This window comes from Coregonus clupeaformis, unplaced genomic scaffold (assembly GCF_020615455.1).
Source record: "Coregonus clupeaformis isolate EN_2021a unplaced genomic scaffold, ASM2061545v1 scaf0085, whole genome shotgun sequence".
Taxonomy (NCBI): Eukaryota; Metazoa; Chordata; class Actinopteri; order Salmoniformes; family Salmonidae; genus Coregonus; species Coregonus clupeaformis.
In genome coordinates this window covers 603,980-629,948 of record NW_025533540.1, presented here as the reverse complement: position 1 = coordinate 629,948, position 25,969 = coordinate 603,980, and the positions used below count along the sequence as shown (strand labels likewise).

At 42.8% G+C, this 25,969-nt stretch overlaps 1 long non-coding RNA gene across 1 annotated transcript in view; it reads right to left on the bottom strand.

Annotated features, from left to right (window-relative positions):
• Positions 1-25,969, bottom strand: part of LOC121555506 — a 60,537-nt gene that overhangs the window by 6,604 nt on the left and 27,964 nt on the right. Inside the window, exon 2 of the long non-coding RNA XR_005997929.1 lies at positions 7,370-7,462. This is a non-coding gene — a long non-coding RNA (uncharacterized LOC121555506). The remainder of the gene's footprint in view (positions 1-7,369; positions 7,463-25,969) is intronic.

Genomic DNA, 25,969 nt, shown 5'->3' with positions numbered 1-25,969 from the left:
AGGATGTGTTATTTTAGTGTTCCCTTAATTGTTTTGAGCAGTGTACAATACACACCCGTCGCTATGGGCGGGCCATAGGGGGCCAGGCCCGCCCCCAAACATGCTTGTGCCCCCCCCACTTGAGGGAATTTATTATTAAATATACATACTGTAGGCTAATAATAATTGTCCCCTGCCCTCCCATGCATTTCATATGCCCCCCTTAAGACTGAGGTCTGGCGACGGATCTGATACAATATATGTAATGAACTCAACTCAGTGGTCCTCTGTAGCTCAGCTGGTAGAGCACGGCGCTTGTAACGCCAAGGTAGTGGGTTCGAACCCCGGGACCACCCATACACAAAAAAATGTATGCACGCATGACTGTAAGTCGCTTTGGATAAAAGCGTCTGCTAAATGGCATATTATTATTATTATTATAACTCTTATAATAATAATGTTCTCTAATGCAGCAATGTAATCATTTTCTAGAGGCAGATGATCACCATAGCTTGTCAATATCCCGGGCCGGAGGACAGAGTGCCCATGGAATTTCATGAGCGCAAACTAATCTATTTAAAAGAAGAGCATGAAATGAAGATGTGAATCCTTTCTGTTGAGGTGGCTATGAAGGAGGAGGAGGAGGAGGAGGAGGAGGAGGAGGGGGGAGGAGGAGAAGGAGGAGGAGGAGGAGGAGGAGGAGGAGGAGGAGGAGGAGAGGAATATGAAGCAGCAGCAGTACTAATGTTCTTCATGATGAGGTGGTCATGAAGGAGGAGGAGAGGAACATGAAGCAGCAGCAGTACTAATGTTCTTCTCAAACCAGCACCAGTTCAGGGTCCTGATATTTCCATTTGTGAATGAAAAACCTTTTTGTTACCAATCCGTGGCTGTTGTTTGCTTCAATCACTTGAGCTATATTTGTTGTGAGAAGTGCTGCATAGCAAAAGTATCTCTGCAGGCTTGTCCATTTCTGTTATTGTCTGCCTCAACCATGGGAACATCTGGGCCATCCTCATCTTCAATGTGAGGATCTGGGCAGTCATGCTGTCTGAGGTCATTGATCTGGGCAGTCATGCTGTTTGAGGTCATTGATCTGGGCAGTCATGCGGTTTGAGGTCATTGATCTGGGCAGTCATGCTGTCTGAGGTCATTGATCTGGGCAGTCATGCTGTCTGAGGTCATTGATCTGGGCAGTCATGCTGTCTGAGGTCATTGATCTGGGCAGTCATGCTGTCTGAGGTCATTGATCTGGGCAGTCATGCTGTTTGAGGTCATTGATCTGGGCAGTCATGCTGTCTGAGGTCATTGATCTGGGCAGTCATGCTGTCTGAGGTCATTGATCGGGGCAGTCATGCTGTTTGAGGTCATTGTGAGGATCTGGGCAGTCATGCTGTTTAAGCTAATTGTGAAGCACTGCTGTTGCAATTATGACAATGAAGCATCTTCTTGGTTGAAAGCACAATGTGTTTCTGAGACATTGGAAACGACTCTTCCATACACCAAACAACAATGTTGGAGAACTGCACACTGGGAGTACACACACTTAGTTATTGAGAACCAGATTTTCAGATTCCTGTACTCCTCTGTAGAGCGACACCTGATGGTAATATCCCATCCATCTACACAGCCAATGACTCCAGGGAAGTTCCCATATTCATAGAACTATAGCTTGTAGTTGGCTTGGGCAGCAGCATCAGGGAACATGATGTAATTGTCTTTCAGCATTGCAGACTTTGTGGACTATTCTGCATACAGTCGGTTCACTCACACCACACAAATCTCCTGTTTCACGATGGAATGTTCCAGATACCAAAAAACCTCAAGGTGATCTGTACTTGTAGGGAAGGAGGGACGGAGCTTCCCCTAAAAGAGTCAGATGAAAGTCTTGGCTCAAGCAAACAAATGATGTCAGCTGCATTTTCTTTGTACAGTTGTGGTCAAAAGTTTTGTGAATGACACAAGTATTGGTCTTCACTAAGTTCGCTGCTTCAGTGTTATGAGATATTTTTGTCAGATGTTACTATGGTATACTGAAGTATAATTACAAGCATTCATAAGTGTCAAAGGCTTTTATTGACAATTACATTAAGTTTATGCAAAGAGTCAATATTTGCAGTGTTGACTCTTCTTTTTCAAGACCTCTGCAATCCGCCCTGGCATGCTGTCAATTAACTTCTGGGCCACATCCTGACTGATGGCAGCCCATTCTTGCATAATCAATGCTTGGAGTTTGTGGGGTTTTGTTTGTCAACCCACCTCTTGAGGATCGACCACAAGTTCTCAATGGGATTAAGGTCTGGGGAGTTTCCTGGCCATGGACCCAAAATGTTGATGTTTTGTTCCCCGAGCCACTTAGTTATCACTTTTGCCTTATGGCAAGGTGCTCCATCGTGCTGGAAAAGGCATTGGTCGTCACCAAACTGTTCTTGGATGGTTGGGAGAAGTTGCTCTTGAAGGATGTGTTGGTACCATTCTTTATTCATGGCTGTGTTCTTAGGCAAAATTGTGAGTGAGCCCACTCCCTTGGCTGAGAAGCAACCCCACACATGAATGGTCTCAGGATGCTTTACTGTTGGCATGACACAGGACTGATGGTAGCGCTCACCTTGTCTTCTCCGGACAAGGTGTTTTCCGGATGCCCCAAACAATCGGAAAGGGGATTCATCAGAGAAAATGACTTTACCCCAGTCCTCAGCAGTCCAATCCCTGTACCTTTTGCAGAATATCAGTCTGTCCCTGATGTTTTTCCTGGAGAGAAGTGGCTTCTTCCTCGCTGCCCTTCTTGACACCAAGCCATCCTCCTGCAGATGCACTCACACCTGGCTGCTGCCATTCCTGAGCAAGCTCTGCACTGGTGGTGCCCCGATCCCGCAGCTGAATCAACTTTAGGAGACAGTCCTGGCGCTTGCTGGACTTTCTTGGGAGCCCTGATGACTTCTTCACAACAATTGAACCTCTCTCCATGATGTTCTTGATGATCCAATAAATGGTTGATTTAGGTGCAATCTTACTAGCAACAATATCCTTGCCTGTGAAGCACTTTTTGTGCAAAGCAATGATGACGGCAGTACTAATGTTCTTCATGTTGAAGTGGCTATGAAGGAGGAGGAGGAGGAGGAGGAGGAGGAGAGGAATATGAAGCAGCAGCAGTACTAATGTTCTTCATGATGAGGTGGTCATGAAGGAGGAGGAGAGGAACATGAAGCAGCAGCAGTACTAATGTTCTTCTCAAACCAGCACAAGTTCAGGGTCCTGATATTTCCATTTGTGAATGAAAAACCTTTTTGTTACCAATCCGTGGCTGTTGTTTGCTTCAATCACTTGAGCTATATTTGTTGTGAGAAGTGCTGCATAGCAAAAGTATATCTGCAGGCTAGTCCATTTCTGTTATTGTCTGCCTCAACCATGGGAACATCTGGGCCATCCTCATCTTCAATGTGAGGATCTGGGTAGTCATGCGGTTTGAGGTAATTGATCTGGGCAGTCATGCTGTCTGAGGTCATTGATCTGGGCAGTCATGCTGTTTGAGGTCATTGATCTGGGCAGTAATGCTGTTTGAGGTCATTGTGAGGATCTGGGCAGTCATGCTGTTTGAGGTCATTGTGAGGATCTGGTCGGCCATGCTGTTTGAGGTCATTGTGAGGATCTGGGCAGTCATGCTGTTTGAGGTCATTGATCGGGGCAGTCATGCTGTTTGAGGTCATTGATCGGGGCAGTCATGCTGTTTGAGGTCATTGATCGGGGCAGTCATGCTGTTTGAGGTCATTGTGAGGATCTGGTCGGCCATGCTGTTTGAGGTCATTGTGAGGATTTGGGCAGTCATGCTGTTTAAGCTAATTGTGAAGCACTGCTGTTGCAATTATGACAATGAAGCATCTTCTTGGTTGAAAGCACAATGTGTTTCTGAGACATTGGAAACGACTCTTCCATACACCAAACAACAATGTTGGAGAACTGCACACTGGGAGTACACACACTTAGTTATTGAGAACCAGATTTTCAGATTCCTGTACTCCTCTGTAGAGCGACACCTGATGGTAATATCCCATCCATCTACACAGCCAATGACTCCAGGGAAGTTCCCATATTCATAGAACTATAGCTTGTAGTTGGCTTGGGCAGCAGCATCAGGGAACATGATGTAATTGTCTTTCAGCATTGCAGACTTTGTGGACTATTCTGCATACAGTCGGTTCACTCACACCACACAAATCTCCTGTTTCACGATGGAATGTTCCAGATACCAAAAAACCTCAAGGTGATCCGTACTTGTAGGGAAGGAGGGACGGAGCTTCCCCTAAAAGAGTCAGATGAAAGCCTTGGCTCAAGCAAACAAATGATGTCAGCTGCATTTTCTTTGTACAGTCGTGGTCAAAAGTTTTGAGAATGACACAAGTATTGGTCTTCACAAAGTTTACTGCTTCAGTGTTATGAGATATTTTTGTCAGATGTTACTATGGTATACTGAAGTATAATTACAAGCATTCATAAGTGTCAAAGGCTTTTATTGACAATTACATTAAGTTTATGGAAAGAGTCAATATTTGCAGTGTTGACCCTTCTTTTTCAAGACCTCTGCAATCCGCCCTGGCATGCTGTCAATTAACTTCTGGGCCACATCCTGACTGATGGCAGCCCATTCTTGCATAATCAATGCTTGGAGTTTGTCCGAATTTGTGGGGTTTTGTTTGTCAACCCGCCTCTTGAGGATCGACCACAAGTTCTCAATGGGATTAAGATCTGGGGAGTTTCCTGGCCATGGACCCAAAATGTTGATGTTTTGTTCCCCGAGCCACTTAGTTATCACTTTTGCCTTATGGCAAGGTGCTCCATCATGCTGGAAAAGGCATTGGTCGTCACCAAACTGTTCTTGGATGGTTGGGAGAAGTTGCTCTTGAAGGATGTGTTGGTACCATTCTTTATTTATGGCTGTGTTCTTAGGCAAAATTGTGAGTGAGCCCACTCCCTTGGCTGAGAAGCAACCCCACACATCAATGGTCTCAGGATGCTTTACTGTTGGCATGACACAGGACTGATGGTAGCGCTCACCTTGTCTTCTCTGGACAAGGTGTTTTCCGGATGCCCCAAACAATCGGAAAGGGGATTCATCAGAGAAAATGACTTTACCCCAGTCCTCAGCAGTCCAATCCCTGTACCTTTTGCAGAATATCAGCCTGTCCCTGATGTTTTTCCTGGAGAGAAGTGGCTTCTTCCTCGCTGCCCTTCTTGACACCAAGCCATCCTCCTGCAGATGCACTCACACCTGCCTGCTGCCATTCCTGAGCAAGCTCTGCACTGGTGGTGCCCCGATCCCGCAGCTGAATCAACTTTAGGAGACAGTCCTGGCGCTTGCTGGACTTTCTTGGGAGCCCTGATGCCTTCTTCACAACAATTGAACCTCTCTCCTTGAAGTTCTTGATGATCCAATAAATGGTTGATTTAGGTGCAATCTTACTAGCAGCAATATCCTTGCCTGTGAAGCCCTTTTTGTGCAAAGCAATGATGACGGCACGTGTTTCCTTGCAGGTAACCATGGTTAACAGAGGAAGAACAATGATTTCAAGCACCACCCTCCTTTTAAAGCTTCCTGTCTGTTATTCTAACTCAATCAGCATGACAGAGTGATCTCCAGCCTTGTCCTCGTCAACACTCTCACCTGTGTTAACGAGAGAATCACTGACATGATGTCAGCTGGTCCTTTTGTGGCAGGGCTGAAATGCAGTGGAAATGTTTTTTGGGGATTAAGTTCATTTTCATGGCAAAGAGGGACTTTGCAATTAATTGCAATTCATCTGATCACTCTTCATGACTTTCTGGAGTATATGCAAATTGCCATCATCAAAACTGAGACAGCAGACTTTGTGAGAATTAGTATTTGTGTCATTCTCAAAACTTTTGACCACGACTGTACATGCTGAAACGGTCACGGAAATTGATTTAATCAAATAAGTAAATTCAAGCTCATTTACTGCATTTCTACACAATTTAAAAACTCTCAAATGCTATTTGGAGAACAGCAAAAACAAGCAACATTCACCTCAGTCAATAGGGGATTTAACATTCACCTCAGTCAATATGGGATTTTACATTCACCTCATTCAATAGGGGATTTAACATTCACCTCAGTCAATAGGGGATTTAAAATTCTACAAACACATGTCATACAAGAATTAGCTGCTACGTGCTAGCTCAGCACCGGAATTAAAATGCTAGTTTAGTTTAATGTCAAGTCAAACAGCAGTTACCTAGCCAAAGCCCTCTAATACTGCCATCTTTGAGAAAAAGTAGCGCTGTTCCTCTCCAGCCTTCCCTCCCACTCCCAGGCCTCCGCATGGTCCTAATGTCAGCCCCTTTCACCTCTAAACTACATTTGGTCTTTTAATCGAGATTGGATTTTAGTAGCCTATTTTAAATTGTTGGTGTTGAGCTAGCCTATGGCGACCAATTGACGCCCCTGGGGTGACGATAAAGTATGCGTCGCAAATGGCACTCTATCCCCTACATAGAGCACTACATAGGGAATAGGGTGCCATTCTCTGGTCTAAAGTAGTGCACTACATAGGGAATAGGGTGCCATTCTCTGGTCTAAAGTAGTGCACTATATAGGGAATAGGGTGCCATTCTCTGGTCTAAAGTAGTGCACTACATAGGGAATAGGGTGCCATTCTCTGGTCTAAAGTAGTGCACTATATAGGGAATAGGGTGCCATTCTCTGGTCTAAAGTAGTGCACTACATAGGGAATAGGGTGCCATTCTCTGGTCTAAAGTAGTGCACTATATAGGGAATAGGGTGCCATTCTCTGGTCTAAAGTAGTGCACTACATAGGGAATAGGGTGCCATTCTCTGGTCTAAAGTAGTGCACTACATAGGGAATAGGGTGCCATTCTCTGGTCTAAAGTAGTGCACTATATAGGGAATAGGGTGCCATTCTCTGGTCTAAAGTAGTGCACTATATAGGGAATAGGGTGCCATTCTCTGGTCTAAAGTAGTGCACTATATAGGGAATAGGGTGCCATTCTCTGGTCTAAAGTAGTGCACTATATAGGGAATAGGGTGCCATTCTCTGGTCTAAAGTAGTGCACTATATAGGGAATAGGGTGCCATTCTCTGGTCTAAAGTAGTGCACTACATAGGGAATAGGGTGCCATTCTCTGGTCTAAAGTAGTGCACTATATAGGGAATAGGGTGCCATTCTCTGGTCTAAAGTAGTGCACTACATAGGGAATAGGGGGCCATTTGGGACACAAGCAACATTTGTCACCAGGAATCAGGACTCATCTGTAAACCTCAGTGTATCCCTACTTTCTGCTAAACAGCTCTACCAGACATTAGATAATCTTTCTCCAGCCTCCCTCCTCTCTATAGAAGCTTGCTGGCTGTTTTCACCTTTCCATCACAGGCCTGACTCCGTGGGATGGTATCCCCACTGCCTGGACCTCTTCAGACGGAGCGGTCACCTCCTTAGATGCTCTCTGTTTGCTGTAAAAGGACAAGAGAAGATTTCACCCTAACAGTCATAGATAACATGGAGGCTTCAATTTAGTATTATAGACCCAGTACAGTAGTATAGTGTAGTTTAGTACCTTCAAACTCAACTCTGGACCTCGAAGCCAGTTCCACTGCATTTTTTCATTGTTCCCCTCTAATCAGGGACTGATTCATGAGAAGTGGCGCCAGAGAAGATGGCTGCCGTTTTACAGCCCTCTAACCAATTGTACTATTATGTGTGTTTTTTCGCGTTATTTGTAATTTATTCTGTACATAATGTTTCTGCCATCGTCTCTTATAACCAAAAAGAGCTTCTGGATATCAGGACAGCGATTACTCACCTCGTATTGGACGAATATTTTTTCTTCAACGAGCCGGACGCGAAGGATATCCTACAGACACCCGACAAGACCCAAATCCCCGTCATTCGCATGAGGAAGAGACGGAGATATCGTGGACGTAGGTCGGGGTGCCTTGTAAGGATCCGACGGCGAGCGAGTAAACTGCCGCTCCCATCAATCCTATTAGCCAACGTGCAATCATTTGAGAACAAATTGGACGACCTAAGATTACGGTTATCCTACCAACGGGACATTAAAAACGGTAATATCTTATGTTTCACCGAGTCGTGACTGAACGACGACATGGACAACATACAGCTGGCAGGATATACTGCACTCAACAGGCAGCCCAGTCCCTCCCAGCTGCAGTCCCTCTCAGCTGCAGTCCCTCTCAGCTGCAGTCCCTCCCAGCTCCAGTCCCTCCCAGCTCCAGTCCCTCCCAGCTGCAGTCCCTCCCAGCAGCAGTCCCTCCCAGCTGCAGTCCCTCCCCTGCGTCCCTCCCCAGTCCTCCCACCAGTTATCATGCAGTCCCTCCCAGCAGCAGTCCCTCCCAGCTGCAGTCCCTCCCAGCAGCAGTCCCTCCCAGCAGCAGTCCCTCCCAGCTGCAGTCCCTCCCAGCTGCAGTCAGAGCAGGAGATGTTCACCCCTCCGCGTCCAGACTGCAAATGAATCGCGCATGCGGGAAGCCGCCGCTGGCTGATCCCACCCTGGCTGATCCCACCCTGGCTGATCCCACCCTGGCTGATCCTGCCGCTGGCTGATCCCGCCCTGGCTGATCCTGCCCTGGCTGATCCCGCCGCTGGCTGATCCCGCCCTGGCTGATCCCGCCCTGGCTGATCCCACCCTGGCTGATCCCGCCCTGGCTGATCTCTCCCTGGCTGATCCCGCCGCTGGCTGATCCCACCCTGGCTGATCCCGCCCTGGCTGATCCCACCCTGGCTGATCCCACCCTGGCTGATCCCGCCCTGGCTGATCTCTCCCTGGCTGATCCCACCCTGGCTGATCCCGCCCTGGCTGATCTCTCCCTGGCTGATCCCGCCGCTGGCTGATCCCACCCTGGCTGATCCCACCCTGGCTGATCCCACCCTGGCTGATCCCGCCCTGGCTGATCCCGCCCTGGCTGATCCCACCCTGGCTGATCCCGCCCTGGCTGATCCCGCCCTGGCTGATCCCGCCCTGGCTGATCCCACCCTGGCTGATCCCGCCCTGGCTGATCCCGCCCTGGCTGATCCCGCCCTGGCTGATCTCTCCCTGGCTGATCCCGCCCCTGGCTGATCCCGCCCTGGCTGATCCCGCCCTGGCTGATCCCGCCCTGGCTGATCTCTCCCTGGCTGATCCCGCCGCTGGCTGATCCCGCCCTGGCTGATCCCACCCTGGCTGATCCCACCCTGGCTGATCCCGCCCTGGCTGATCTCTCCCTGGCTGATCCCACCCTGGCTGATCCCGCCCTGGCTGATCTCTCCCTGGCTTACATTCAGGGCGGGATGTAAATGTAAAATGTTGTTTGTCTAAAATAAATCACTGCACAAAAATAAATCACTGCATTTGACTCACACAGCCTCAGTGATATAAAAGTTAAAATATATACAGGTTAAAAGTAATGTGTCACGATCGTCGACAGATGAAGTGGACCAAGGCGCAGCGTGATAAGCGTACATTCTTTATTAAGTACACACACGAACCAAAACAATAAACCAAACGATACGTGAAGTCCTAGGTTATACACAAAACCCTACGGAACAAGATCCAACAAAACGAACATGCCAAAAGGCTGCCTAAGTATGGTCCCCAATCAGAGACAACGAGCTACAGCTGTCTCTGATTGGGAACCACCCTGGCCAACATAGATATAAACGATCTAGAACGAAACACATAGAAAACTAAACAATGAAAATCCACACCCTGGCACAACATTTAAGAGTCCCCAGAGCCAGGGCGTGACATAATGACTAATGTTCCACCCTTAAATATAGTTGTGAAATGTTCTTGTTTTAAGTGATTAGTACTTTCTTAGTAGTGACTAATTATTACACTCTGAAACTGTGTGAGATGTGTTAGAATCTACTACCTGGTAATGTGTGAGTGTAGGACCAGTAAAGATTATGACATTGTGTACTATTTAGCAATGTGAGTAGGAGTTAGACCGGATGGCGAAGAAGAAGGAGAACTGTTAAACATGGTGCAGAATATTGTGAGAACGGCGATAACTGAGGAATGCAGGGAGTAGACTATGATAAGAAAGTGTGTGTGTGAACTGATGGTCAGGAGAGCAATTATAAAGTGGAAAACTACTATTGATGTAAAAAAACACATGACAACTCAAAAACTTACTCAAAAGGCAAAAGCCTTATAACAATTCCAGAAAATCCAGAAAAACGCATGTCAAAAATGTTATAAATTGATTTGCATTTTAATGAAGGAAATAAGTATTTGACCCCTCTGCAAAACATGACTTAGTACTTGGTGGCAAAACCCTTGTTGGCAATCACAGAGGTCAGACGTTTCTTGTAGTTGGCCACCAGGTTTGCACACATCTCAGGAGGGATTTTGTTCCACTCCTCTTTGCAGATCTTCTCCAAGTCATTAATGTTTCAAGGCTGACGTTTGGCAACTCAAACCTTCAGCTCCCTCCACAGATTTTCTATGGGATTAAGGTCTGGAGACTGGCTAGGCCACTCCAGGACCTTAATGTGCTTCTTCTTGAGCCACTCCTTTGTTGCCTTGGCCATGTGTTTTGGGTCATTGTCATGCTGGAATACCCATCCACGACCCATTTTCAATGCCCTGGCTGAGGGAAGGAGGTTCTCACCCAAGATTTGACGGTACATGGCCCCGTCCATCGTCCCTTTGATGCGGTGAAGTTGTCCTGTCCCCTTAGCAGAAAAACACCCCCAAAGCATAATGTTTCCACCTCGTTTGACGGTGGGGATGGTGTTCTTGGGGTCATAGGCAGCATTCCTCCTCCTCCAAACACGGCGAGTTGAGTTGATGCCAAAGAGCTCCATTTTGGTCTCACCTGACCACAACACTTTCACCCAGTTCTCCTCTGAATCATTCAGATGTTCATTGGCAAACTTCAGACGGCCCTGTATATGTGCTTTCTTGAGCAGGGGGACCTTGCAGGTGCTGCAGGATTTCAGTCCTTCACGCATAGTGTGTTACCAATTGTTTTCTTGGTGACTATGGTCCCAGCTGCCTTGAGATCATTGACAAGATCCTCCCGTGTAGTTCTGGGCTGATTCCTCACCGTTCTCATGATCATTGCAACTCCACGAGGTGAGATCTTGCATGGAGCCCCAGGCCGAGGGAGATTGACAGTTATTTTGTGTTTCTTCCATTTGCGAATAATCGCACCAACTGTTGTCACCTTCTCAACAAGCTGCTTGGCGATGGTCTTGTAGCCCATTCCAGCCTTGTGTAGGTCTACAATCTTGTCCCTGACATCCTTGGAGAGCTCTTTGGTCTTGGCCATGGTGGAGAGTTTGGAATCTGATTGATTGATTGCTTCTGTGGACAGGTGTCTTTAATACAGGTAACAAGCTGAGATTAGGAGCACTCCCTTTAAGAATGTGCTCCTAATCTCAGCTCGTTACCTGTATAAAAGACACCTGGGAGCCAGAAATCTTTCTGATTGAGAGGGGGTCAAATACTTATTTCCCTCATTAAAATGCAAATCAATTTATAACATTTTTGAAATGCGTTTTTCTGGATTTTTTTGTTGTTATTCTGTCTCTCACTGTTCAAATAAACCTACCATTAAAATGATAGACTGATCATGTCTTTGTCAGTGGGCAAACGTACAAAATCAGCAGGGGATCAAATACTTTTTTCCCTCACTGCACCAAGTAACCCTACACCCATTAAAACCTCACCACTACAACAACTAACCCTACACCCATTAAAACCTACCACTATACCAATTAACAATATACCATTAAAACTTCACCACTACCTTAGCACTATACCAACTAACCCTACCCCATTAAAACCTCACCACTATACCAACTATCACTCTCTATTGGCCTCGGCCGACTCACAGGGATCGTCTCAAGATCCCTCACCCCGTACCCATCTCCTCTACTACTGTCCTCAGCATAAGCCACCTTCTTCACTACACTACAACCTCACCCTGCCTTTCTCTCACCGGACCGGATGAGAAGTTGTGTGTGTGAGTGGTAGCAGATGCGTAGAGGGATTTGTTTTGGTCAGTCACAGCTCTCATTACTGACATCTAGTGGTAAACAGAAGCTATGACATGGGGCATTGTACACACATTAGAGGAATATCCCTTCCTTGGAATATATCAGAATATTAACCAAATACATTCTATGATGATAACAACTGAACTTATATGAATGAAGGGAGAAAGTATGATGCCTTTTTTAAAGGATTATTGAAACAGGGCCAGCGGACCTGTACCACAGACTTCTATGGCATGTCCTGAACCATATTTTGTCCACCCATCCAGCTCCTCCAGAGGGCTGAAGGGCGTGTACGGAGACAGTCTGTTCTCTTCTAACCTAGCTGTAATGAAGCTGCTTTAACACAACCCCATATTCCATAGTGTATCATTTAAGTGATTTTTTGTCATATTATAAATCATGGGTTATTTTCTTACAGAAACATGTGGTATGTTGATAAATCACTATGTGAACTACTCCTGGTCCGGTCCTCTGGGCCACAGCGTGACTGAACAGTCCTAATCAACTCGGTTAGAGCATTCACTGAATATCTAAACATAGAAAACGAGGCCAGGCATCAGACTGTGTGCTGCCAAAGGGCCACATTGTTAAAGGCTCGCAACATTCCTAAATGTTGAATTAACTTAACGTAGCGGGCGTAAAATAAACGCCTGAAACTACACCCCCTATGTACTGGTCTTGACCAGAAAGAAAATAAACTGTTGGGGGGGGTAATCGTCATCACTGTTCAACCAATCCAGTAAATGTGGAGGAGGAGTTAATTGGAGTGTCTCCTTGTTAACGTCCAAAAGAGGAAGTCCCGTCACAGGTTCTGCTTCCATTTCATCTGAAAACCGGAACATCTGGTTGTTGGGGACTCGGGAGAGGCTATTGTTGAATGAATAATACCCACTAGCCAATCAGAGTGAGTCTATGGCGGAAAGTAAAGCATAGCTAGATGACATTTACATTTAGCAGACGCTCTTACCCAGAGCGACTTACAGTTAGTGAGTGCATACATTATTTAATTTTTTATACTGACCCCCCATGGGAATCGAACCCACAACCCTGGTGTTGCAAACGCCATGCTCTACCAACTGAGCTACATCCCTGCTGGCCATTCCCTCCCCTACCCTGGACGACTTGTGAGCCGCCCCATGGGTCTCCCGGTCGCGGCCGGCTACGACAGAGCCTGGATTCGAACCAGGATCTCTAGTGGCACAGCTAGCACTGCGATGCAGTGCATTGGAACACTGCGCCACTCGGGAGTACAAATAAAGATAAAGAGGTGGGAATGTCAGATACATCTATAGCTAGTATACTGCTGTCATGGAGAGAGAGTGAGACAGATACATCTATATCTAGTATACTGCTGTCATGGAGAGAGGGTGAGACAGATACATCTATAGCTAGTATACTGCTGTCATGGAGAGAGAGTGAGACAGATACATCTATAGCTAGTATACTGCATGGTGATACTCTAGTATACTGCATGGTGATACTATAGTATACTGCATGGTGATACTCTAGTATACTGCATGGTGATACTATAGTATACTGCATGGTGATACTATAGTATACTGCATGGTGATACTCTAGTATACTGCATGGTGATACTCTAGTATACTGCATGGTGATACTCTAGTATACTGCATGGTGATACTATAGTATACTGCATGGTGATACTCTAGTATACTGCATGGTGATACTATAGTATACTGCATGGTGATACTATAGTATACTGCATGGTGATACTATAGTATACTGCATGGTGATACTATAGTATACTGCATGGTGATGCTATAGTATACTGCATGGTGATACTATAGTATACTGCATGGTGATACTCTAGTATACTGCATGGTGATACTCTAGTATACTGCATGGTGATACTATAGTATACTGCATGGTGATACTAGCGATACTATAGTATACCGCATGGTGATACTCTAGTATACTGCATGGTGATACTCTAGTATACTGCATGGTGATACTCTAGTATACTGCATGGTGATACTATAGTATACTGCATGGTGATACTATAGTATACTGCATGGTGATACTTATAGTATACTGCATGGTGATACTATAGTATACTGCATGGTGATGCTATAGTATACTGCATGGTGATACTATAGTATACTGCATGGTGATACTCTAGTATACTGCATGGTGATACTCTAGTATACTGCATGGTGATACTATAGTATACTGCATGGTGATACTATAGTATACTGCATGGTGATACTCTAGTATACTGCATGGTGATACTATAGTATACTGCATGGTGATACTCTAGTATACTGCATGGTGATACTATAGTATACTGCATGGTGATACTATAGTATACTGCATGGTGATACTATAGTATACTGCATGGTGATACTCTAGTATACTGCATGGTGATACTCTAGTATACTGCATGGTGATACTCTAGTATACTGCATGGTGATACTATAGCATACTGCATGGTGATACTCTAGTATACTGCATGGTGATACTATAGTATACTGCATGGTGATACTCTAGTATACTGCATGGTGATACTCTAGTATACTGCATGGTGATACTATAGTATACTGCATGGTGATACTATAGTATACTGCATGGTGATACTCTAGTATACTGCATGGTGATACTCTAGTATACTGCATGGTGATAGTAAGTAAGCCCCTAAATATGCAGTAAATAAGCCCCTAAATATGCAGTAAGTAAGCCCCTAAATATGCAGTAAGTAAGCCCCTAAATATGCAGTAAGTAAGCCCCTAAACATGCAGTAAGTAAGCCCCTAAATTTGCAGTAAGTAATTCCCTAAATATGCAGTAAGTAAGCCCCTAAATATGCAGTAAGTAAGCCCCTAAATATGCAGTAAGTAAGCCCCTACACATGCAGTAAGTAAACCCCTAAATATGCAGTAAGTAAGCCCCTAAATATACAGTAAGTAATTCCCTAAATATGCAGTAAGTAAGCCCCTAAATATGCAGTAAGTAAGCCCCTAAATATGCAGTAAGTAAGCCCCTAAATATGCAGTAAGTAACCCCTAAATATGCAGTAAGTAAGCCCCTAAATATGCAGTAAGTAAGCCCCTAAATATGCAGTAAGTAAGCCCTAAATATGCAGTAAGTAAGCCCCTACACATGCAGTAAGTAAGCCCCTAAATATGCAGTAAGTAAGCCCTAAATATGCAGTAAGTAAGCCCCTAAATATGCAGTAAGTAAGCCCCTACACATGCAGTAAGTAAGCCCCTAAATATGCAGTAAGTAAGCCCTAAATATGCAGTAAGTAAGCCCCTACACATGCAGTAAGTAAGCCCCTAAAAATGCAGTAAGTAAGCCCTAAATATGCAGTAAGTAAGCCCCTAAATATGCAGTAAGTAAGCCCCTACACATGCAGTAAGTAAGCCCCTAAACATGCAGTAAGTAAGCCCCTAAATATGCAGTAAGTAAGCCCCTAAATATGCAGTAAGTAAGCCCCTAAATATGCAGTAAGTAAGCCCCTAAATATGCAGTAAGTAAGCCCCTAAATATGCAGTAAGTAAGCCCCTAAATATGCAGTAAGTAAGCCCCTACACATGCAGTAAGTAAGCCCCTAAATATGCAGTAAGTAAGCCCCTAAATATGCAGTAAGTAAGCCCCTACACATGCAGTAAGTAAGCCCCTAAATATGCAGTAAGTAAGCCCCTAAATATGCAGTAAGTAAGCCCCTACACATGCAGTAAGTAAGCCCCTAAAAATGCAGTAAGTAAGCCCCTAAATATGCAGTAAGTAAGCCCCTAAATATGCAGTAAGTAAGCCCCTACACGTGCAGTAAGTAAGCCCCTAAAAATGCAGTAAGTAAGCCCCTAAATATGCAGTAAGTAAGCCCCTAAATATGCAGTAAGTAAGCCCCTACACATGCAGTAAGTAAGCCCCTAAATATGCAGTAAGTAAGCCCCTAAATATGCAGTAAGTAAGCCCCTAAATATGCAGTAAGTAAGCCCCTAAATATGCAGTAAGTAAGCCCCTAAACATGCAGTAAGTAAGCCTCTAAACATGCAGTAAGTAAGCCCCTAAATATGCAGTAAGTAATCCCCTAAATATGCAGTAAGTAAGCCCCTACACATGCAGTAAGTAAGCCCCTAAATATGCAGTAAGTAAGCCCCTAAATATGCAGTAAGTAAGCCCCTAAATATGCAGTAAGTAAGCCCCTAAATATGCAGTAAGTAAGCCCCTAAATATGCAGTAAGTAAGCCCCTAAACATGCAGTTAGTAAGGCCCTAAATATGCAGTAAGTAAGCCCCTAAATATGCAGTAAGTAAGCCCCTAAATATGCAGTAAGTAAGCCCCTAAATATGCAGTAAGTAAGCCCCTAAACATGCAGTAAGTAAGCCCCTAAATATGCAGTAAGTAAGCCCCTAAATATGCAGTAAGTAAGCCCCTAAATATGCAGTAAGTAAGCCCCTAAATATGCAGTAAGTAAGCCCCTAAATATGCAGTAAGTAAGCCCCTAAATATGCAGTAAGTAAGCCCCTACACATGCAGTAAGTAAACCCCTAAATATGCAGTAAGTAAGCCCCTAAATATGCAGTAAGTAAGCCCCTAAATATGCAGTAAGTAAGCCCCTAAACATGCAGTAAGTAAGCCCCTAAATTTGCAGTAAGTAATTCCCTAAATATGCAGTAAGTAAGCCCCTACACATGCAGTAAGTAAACCCCTAAATATGCAGTAAGTAAGCCCCTACACATGCAGTAAGTAAACCCCTAAATATGCAGTAAGTAAGCCCCTAAATATACAGTAAGTAAGCCCCTAAATATGCAGTAAGTAAGCCCCTAAATATGCAGTAAGTAAGCCCCTAAATATGCAGTAAGTAAGCCCCTAAATATGCAGTAAGTAAGCCCCTAAATATGCAGTAAGTAAGCCCCTAAATATGCAGTAAGTAAGCCCCTAATCATGCAGTAAGTAAGCCCCTAAATATGCAGTAAGTAAGCCTCTAAATATGCAGTAAGTAAGCCCCTAAATATGCAGTAAGTAAGCCCCTACACATGCAGTAAGTAAGCCCCTAAATATGCAGTAAGTAAGCCCCTAAACATGCAGTAAGTAAGCCCCTAAATATGCAGTAAGTAAGCCCCTAAATATGCAGTAAGTAAGCCCCTAAATATGCAGTAAGTAAGCCCCTAAACATGCAGTAAGTAAGGCCCTAAATATGCAGTAAGTAAGCCCCTAAATATGCAGTAAGTAAGCCCCTAAATATGCAGTAAGTAAGCCCCTAAATATGCAGTAAGTAAGCCCCTAAACATGCAGTAAGTAAGCCCCTAAATATGCAGTAAGTAAGCCCCTAAATATGCAGTAAGTAAGCCCCTAAATATGCAGTAAGTAAGCCCCTAAATATGCAGTAAGTAAGCCCTAAATATGCAGTAAGTAAGCCCCTAAATATGCAGTAAGTAAGCCCCTACACATGCAGTAAGTAAACCCCTAAATATGCAGTAAGTAAGCCCCTAAATATACAGTAAGTAAGCCCCTAAATATGCAGTAAGTAAGCCCCTAAATATGCAGTAAGTAAGCCCCTAAATATGCAGTAAGTAAGCCCCTAAACATGCAGTAAGTAAGCCCCTAAATATGCAGTAAGTAAGCCCCTAAATATGCAGTAAGTAAGTCCCTAAATATGTAGTAAGTAAGCCCCTAAACATGCAGTAAGTAAGCCCCTAAATATGCAGTAAGTAAGCCCCTAAATATGCAGTAAGTAAGCCCCTAAATATGCAATAAGTGCCCCCTAAATATGCAGTAAGTAAGCCCCTAAATATGCAGTAGTAAGCCCCTAAACATGCAGTAAGTAAGCCCTAAATATGCAGTAAGTAAGCCCCTAAATATGCAGTAAGTAAGCCCCTAAATATGCAGTAAGTAAGCCCCTACACATGCAGTAAGTAAGCCCCTAAAAATGCAGTAAGTAAGCCCCTAAATATGCAGTAAGTAAGCCCCTAAATATGCAGTAAGTAAGCCCCTACACATGCAGTAAGTAAGCCCCTAAATATGCAGTAAGTAAGCCCCTAAATATGCAGTAAGTAAGCCCCTAAATATGCAGTAAGTAAGACCCTAAATATGCAGTAAGTAAGCCCCTAAACATGCAGTAAGTAAGCCCCTAAACATGCAGTAAGTAAGCCCCTAAATATGCAGTAAGTAAGCCCCTAAATATGCAGTAAGTAAGCCCCTAAATATGCAGTAAGTAAGCCCCTAAATATGCAGTAAGTAAGCCCCTAAATATGCAATAAGTAAGCCCCTAAATATGCAGTAAGTAAGACCCTAAATATGCAGTAAGTAAGCCCCTAAACATGCAGTAAGTAAGCCCCTAAACATGCAGTAAGTAAGCCCCTAAATATGCAGTAAGTAAGCCCCTAAATATGCAGTAAGTAAGCCCCTAAATATGCAGTAAGTAAGCCCCTAAATATGCAGTAAGTTAGCCCCTAAATATGCAATCAGTAAACCCCTAAATATGCAGTAAGTAAGCCCCTAAATATGCAGTAAGTAATCCCCTAAATATGCAGTATGTAAGCCCCTAAATATGCAGTAAGTAATCCCCTAAATATGCAGTAAGTAAGCCCCTAAATATGCAGTACGTTAGCTCCTAAATATGCAGTAAGTAAGTCCCTAAATATGCAATCAGTAAACCGCTAAATATGCAGTAAGTAAGCCCCTAAATATGCAATCAGTAAACCCCTAAATATGCAGTAAGTAAGCCCCTAAATATGCAGTAAGGAAGCCCCTAAATATGCAGTAAGTAAGCCCCTAAATATGCAGTAAGTAAGCCCCTAAATATGCAGTAAGTAAGCCCCTAAATATGCAGTAAGTAAGCCCCTAAATATGCAGTAAGTAAGCCCCTAAATATGCAATAAGTAAGCCCCTAAATATGCAGTAAGTAAGACCCTAAATATGCAGTAAGTAAGCCCCTAAACATGCAGTAAGTAAGCCCCTAAACATGCAGTAAGTAAGCCCCTAAATATGCAGTAAGTAAGCCCCTAAATATGCAGTAAGTAAGCCCCTAAATATGCAGTAAGTAAGCCCCTAAATATGCAGTAAGTTAGCCCCTAAATATGCAATCAGTAAACCCCTAAATATGCAGTAAGTAAGCCCCTAAATATGCAGTAAGTAATCCCCTAAATATGCAGTATGTAAGCCCCTAAATATGCAGTAAGTAATCCCCTAAATATGCAGTACGTTAGCTCCTAAATATGCAGTATGTTAGTCCCTAAATATGCAATCAGTAAACCGCTAAATATGCAGTAAGTAAGCCCCTAAATATGCAATCAGTAAACCCCTAAATATGCAGTAAGTAAGCCCCTAAATATGCAGTAAGTAAGCCCCTAAATATGCAGTAAGTAAGCCCCTAAATATGCAATCAGTAAACCGCTAAATATGCAGTAAGTAAGCCCCTAAATATGCAATCAGTAAACCCCTAAATATGCAGTAAGTAAGCCCCTAAATATGCAGTAAGGAAGCCCCTAAATATGCAGTAAGTAAGCCCCTAAATATGCAATCAGTAAACCCCTAAATATGCAGTAAGTAAACCCCTAAATATGCAGTAATTAAGCCCCTAAATATGCAGTAAGTAGGTCCCTCAATATGCAGTAAGTAAGCCCCTAAATATGCAGTAAGTAAGCCCCTAAATATGCAGTAATTAAGCCCCTAAATATGCAGTAAGTAAGCCCTAAATATGCAGTAAGTAAGCCCCTAAATATGCAATCAGTAAACCCCTAAATATGCAGTAAGTAAACCCTAAATATGCAATCAGTAAACCCCTAAATATGCAGTAAGTAAGCCCCTAAATATGCAGTAAGTAAGCCCCTAAATATGCAGTAAGTAAGCCCCTAAATATGCAGTAAGTAAGCCCCTAAATGTGCAGTAAGTAAGCCCCTAAATATGCAGTAAGTAATCCCCTAAATATGCAGTAAGTAATCCCCTAAATATGCAATCAGTAAACCCCTAAATATGCAGTAAGTAAGCCCCTAAATATGCAGTAAGTAAGCCCCTAAACATGCAGTAAGTAAGCCCCTAAATATGCAATCAGTAAACCCCTAAATATGCAGTAAGTAAACCCCTAAATATGCAATCAGTAAACCCCTAAATATGCAGTAAGTAAGTCCCTAAATATGCAGTAAGTAAGCCCCTAAATATGCAGTAAGTAAGCCCCTAAATATGCAGTAAGTAAGCCCCTAAATGTGCAGTAAGTAAGCCCCTAAATATGCAGTAAGTAAGCCCCTAAATATGCAGTAAGTAAGCCCCTAAATATGCAGTATGTAAGCCCCTAAATATGCAGTACGTTAGCCCCTAAATATGCAGTAAGTAAGCCCCTAAATATGCAGTAAGTAAGCCCCTAAACATGCAGTAAGTAAGCCCCTAAATATGCAGTAAGTAAGCCCCTAAATATGCAGTAAGTAAGCCCCTAAATATGCAGTAAGTAAGCCCCTACACATGCAGTAAGTAAGCCCCTAAAAATGCAGTAAGTAAGCCCCTAAATATGCAGTAAGTAAGCCCCTAAATATGCAGTAAGTAAGCCCCTACACATGCAGTAAGTAAGCCCCTAAATATGCAGTAAGTAAGCCCCTACACATGCAGTAAGTAAGCCCCTAAATATGCAGTAAGTAGGCCCCTAAATATGCAGCAAGTAAGCCCCTAAAAGTGCAGTAAGTAAGCCCCTAAATATGCAGTAAGTAAGCCCCTAAATATGCAATCAGTAAACCCCTAAATATGCAGTAAGTAAACCCCTAAATATGCTATCAGTAAACCCCTAAATATGCAGTAAGTAAGCCCCTAAATATGCAGTAAGTAAGCCCCTAAATATGCAGTAAGTAAGCCCCTAAATATGCAGTAAGTTAGCCCCTAAATATGCAATCAGTAAACCCCTAAATATGCAGTAAGTAAGCCCCTAAATATGCAGTAAGTAATCCCCTAAATATGCAGTATGTAAGCCCCTAAATATGCAGTAAGTAATCCCCTAAATATGCAGTAAGTAAGCCCCTAAATATGCAGTACGTTAGCTCCTAAATATGCAGTATGTTAGTCCCTAAATATGCAATCAGTAAACCGCTAAATATGCAGTAAGTAAGCCCCTAAATATGCAATCAGTAAACCCCTAAATATGCAGTAAGTAAGCCCCTAAATATGCAGTAAGGAAGCCCCTAAATATGCAGTAAGTAAGCCCCTAAATATGCAATCAGTAAACCCCTAAATATGCAGTAAGTAAACCCCTAAATATGCAGTAATTAAGCCCCTAAATATGCAGTAAGTAGGTCCCTCAATATGCAGTAAGTAAGCCCCTAAATATGCAGTAAGTAAGCCCCTAAATATGCAGTAATTAAGCCCCTAAATATGCAGTAAGTAAGCCCCTAAATATGCAGTAAGTAAGCCCCTAAATATGCAATCAGTAAACCCCTAAATATGCAGTAAGTAAACCCCTAAATATGCAATCAGTAAACCCCTAAATATGCAGTAAGTAAGCCCCTAAATATGCAGTAAGTAAGCCCCTAAATATGCAGTAAGTAAGCCCCTAAATATGCAGTAAGTAAGCCCCTAAATGTGCAGTAAGTAAGCCCCTAAATATGCAGTAAGTAATCCCCTAAATATGCAGTAAGTAATCCCCTAAATATGCAATCAGTAAACCCCTAAATATGCAGTAAGTAAGCCCCTAAATATGCAGTAAGTAAGCCCCTAAACATGCAGTAAGTAAGCCCCTAAATATGCAATCAGTAAACCCCTAAATTTGCAGTAAGTAAGCCCCTAAATATGCAGTAAGTAAGCCCCTATATATGCAGTAAGTAAGCCCCTAAATATGCAGTATGTAAGCCCCTAAATATGCAATCAGTAAACCCCTAAATATGCAGTAAGTAAGCCCTAATATGCAGTCAGTAAACCCCTAAATATGCAGTAAGTAAGCCCCTAAATATATGCAGTAGTAAGCCCCTAAATATGCAGTAAGTAAGCCCCTAAATATGCAGTAAGAAGCCCCTAAATATGCAATCAGTAAACCCCTAAATATGCAGTAAGTAAACCCCTAAATATGCAATCAGTAAACCCCTAAATATGCAGTAAGTAAGCCCCTAAAAATGCAGTAAGTAAGCCCCTAAATATGCAGTAAGTAAGCCCCTAAATATGCAGTAAGTAAGCCCCTAAATATGCAGTAAGTAAGCCCCCAAATATGCAGTACGTTAGCTCCTAAATATGCAGTACGTTAGCCCCTAAATATGCAGTAAGTAAGCCCCTAAATATGCAGTAAGTAAGCCCCTAAATATGCAGTAAGTAAGCCCCTAAATATGCAGTAAGTAAGCCCCTAAATGTGCAGTAAGTAAGCCCCTAAATATGCAGTAAGTAATCCCCCTAAATATGCAGTAAGTAATCCCCCTAAATATGCAATCAGTAAACCCCTAAATATGCAGTAAGTAAGCCCCTAAATATGCAGTAAGTAAGCCCCTAAACATGCAGTAAGTAAGCCCCTAAATATGCAATCAGTAAACCCCTAAATTTGCAGTAAGTAAGCCCCTAAATATGCAGTAAGTAAGCCCCTATATATGCAGTAAGTAAGCCCTAAATATGCAGTATGCTAAGCCCCTAAATATGCAATCAGTAAACCCCTAAATATGCAGTAAGTAAGCCCCTAAATATGCAATCAGTAAACCCCTAAATATGCAGTAAGTAAGCCCTAAATATGCAGTAAGTAAGCCCCCTAAATATGCAGTAAGTAAGCCCCTAAATATGCAGTAAGTAAGCCCCTAAATATGCAATCAGTAAACCCTAAATATGCGTAAAGTAAACCCCCTAAATATGCAATCAGTAAACCCCTAAATATGCAGTAAGCCCCTAAAATGCAGTAAGTAAGCCCTAAATATGCAGTAAGTAAGCCCCTAAATATGCAGTAAGTAAGCCCCTAAATATGCAGTAAGTAAGCCCCCAAATATGCAGTACGTTAGCTCCTAAATATGCAGTACGTTAGCCCCTAAATATGCAATCAGTAAACCCCTAAATATGCAGTATGTAAGCCCCTAAATATGCAATCATTAAACCCCTAAACATGCAGTAAGTTAGCCCCTAAATATGCAGTAAGTAAGCCCCTAAATATGCAGTAAGTAAGCCCCTAAATATGCAGTATGTAAGCCCCTAAACATGCAGTAAGTAAGCCCCTAAACATGCAGTAAGTAAGCCCCTAAATATGCAGTAAGTAAGCCCCTAAATATGCAATCAGTAAACCCCTAAATATGCAGTAAGTAAACCCCTAAATATGCAATCAGTAAACCCCTAAATATGCAGTAAGTAAGCCCCTAAATATGCAGTAAGTAAGCCCTAAATATGCAGTAGTAAGCTCAATATGCAGTAACTAAGCCCCTAAATGTGGTAAGTAAGCCCTAAATATGCAGTAAGTAATCCCCGAAATATGCAGTAAGTAATCCCTAAATATGCAGTAAGTAAGCCCCTAAATATGCAATCAGTAAACCCCTAAATATGCAGTAAGTAAACCCTAAATATGCTAGCCCCTAAATATGCAGTATGTAGGCCCCTAAACATGCAGTAAGTTAGCCCCTAAATATGCAGTAAGTAAGCCCCTAAATATGCAGTAAGTAAGCCCCTAAATATGCAGTATGTAAGCCCCTAAACATGCAGTAAGTAAGCCCCTAAATATGCAGTAAGTAAGCCCCTAAATATGCAGTAAGTAAGCCCCTAAATATGCAATCAGTAAACCCCTAAATATGCAGTAAGTAAGCCCCTAATTATGCAGTAAGTAAGCCCCTAAATATGCAGTATGTAAGCCCTAAATATGCAGTAAGGAAGCCCCCTAAATATGCAGTAAGTAAGCCCCTAAATATGCAATCAGTAAACCCCTAAATATGCAGTAAGTAAACCCTAAATATGCAGTAATTAAGCTCCTAAATATGCAGTAAGTAGGCCCCTCAATATGCAGTAAGTGAGCCCCTAAATATGCAGTAAGTAAGCCCCTAAATATGCAGTAATTAAGCCCCTAAATATGCAGTAAGTAAGCCCCTAAATATGCAGTAAGTAAGCCCCGTAAATATGCAATCAGTAAACCCCTAAATATGCAGTAAGTAAACCCCTAAATATGCAATCAGTAAACCCCTAAATATGCAGTAAGTAAGCCCCTAAATATGCAGTAAGTAAGCCCTAAATATGCAGTAAGTAAGCCCCTAAATATGCAGTAGTAAGCCCCTAAATGTGCAGTAAGTAAGCCCCTAAATATGCAGTAAGTAATCCCCTAAATATGCAGTAAGTAATCCCCTAAATATGCAATCAGTAAACCCCTAAATATGCAGTAAGTAAGCCCCTAAATATGCAGTAAGTAAGCCCCTAAACATGCAGTAAGTAAGCCCCTAAATATGCAATCAGTAAACCCCTAAATATGCAGTAAGTAAACCCCTAAATATGCAATCAGTAAACCCCTAAATATGCAGTAAGTAAGCCCCTAATTATGCAGTAAGTAAGCCCCTAAATATGCAGTATGTAAGCCCCTAAATATGCAGTAAGTAAGCCCCTAAATATGCAGTAAGTAAGCCCCTAAATATGCAGTAAGTAAGCCCCTAAATATGCAGTAAGTTAGCCCTAAATATGCAATCAGTAAACCCCTAAATATGCAGTAAGTAAGCCCCATATGCAGTAAGTAAGCCCCTATTACAGTAAACGTCCCTAAATATGCAGTATCTGTCCCTAAATGTGCAGTAAAGTTCTTCCCTAAATATGCAGTAAGCCCCCAACATGAGACGTTAGGCTCCTAAATATGCAGTACGCTTAGCCCCTAAATATGCAGTAATAGTAAGCCCTAAATATGCAGTAAGTCGTAAGCCCTAAATATGCAGAAATAGGAACCCCTAAATATGCAGTAAGTAATCCCTAAATATGCAGTAAGTAAGCCCCTAAATATGCAGTAAGTAATCCCCTAAATATACAGTAAGTAAGCCCCTAAATATGCAGTAAGTAAGCCCCTAAATATGCAGTACGTTAAGCTCCTAAATATGCAGTAAGTAAGCCCCCTAAATATGCAGTACGTTAGCCCCTAAATATGCAGTAAGTAAGCCCTAAATATGCAGTAAGTAAGCCCAGTAACCCCTAAATTGCAGTAAGTGTTCCTAAATCAGTAAGTAAGCCCCTAAATATGCAGTAAGTGCAACTAAGTATGCCGTACAGGAATAAACTAAATATGCAGTAAACGTAGTCTTCCCTAATTATGCAGTAAGTAAGCCCCTAAATATGCATATGTAAGCCCCTAAATATGCAGTAAGGAAGCCCCTAAATATGCAGTAAGTAAGCCCTAAATATGCAATCAGTAAACCCTAAATATGCAGTAAGTAAGCCCTAAATATGCAGTAAGTAAGCCCCTAAATATGCAGTAAGTAGGCCCCTCAAATATGCAGTAAGTAAGCCCCTAAATATGCAGTACGTAAGCCCCTAAATATGCAGTAGTAAGCCCCTAAATATGCAGTAAGTAAGCCCCTAAATATGCAGTAAGTAAGCCCTAAATATGCAATCAGTAAGCCCCTAAATATGCAGTAAGTAAGCCCCTAAATATGCAGTAAGTAAGCCCCTAAATATGCAGTAAGTAGGCCCTAAATATGCAGTAGTAAGCCCCTAAATATGCAGTAAGTAAGCCCCTAAATATGCAGTAAGTAAGCCCCTAAATATGCAGTAAGTAATCCCCTAAATATGCAGTAAGTGACCCCTAAATATGCAATCAGTAATCCCCTAAATATGCAGTAAGTAAGCCCCCCTAAATATGCAGTAAGTAAGCCCTCAAATATGCAGTAAGTGCAAGCTCCCTAAATATGCAGTAAGTAAGCCCTAAATATGCCAGTCAGTAAACCCCTAAATATGCAGTAAGTAAGCCCTAATTATGCAGTAAGTAAGCCCCTAAATATGCAGTATGTAAGCCCTAAATATGCAGTAAGTAAGCCCCTAAATATGCAGTATGTAAGCCCCTAAATATGCAGTAAGTAAGCCCCTAAATATGCA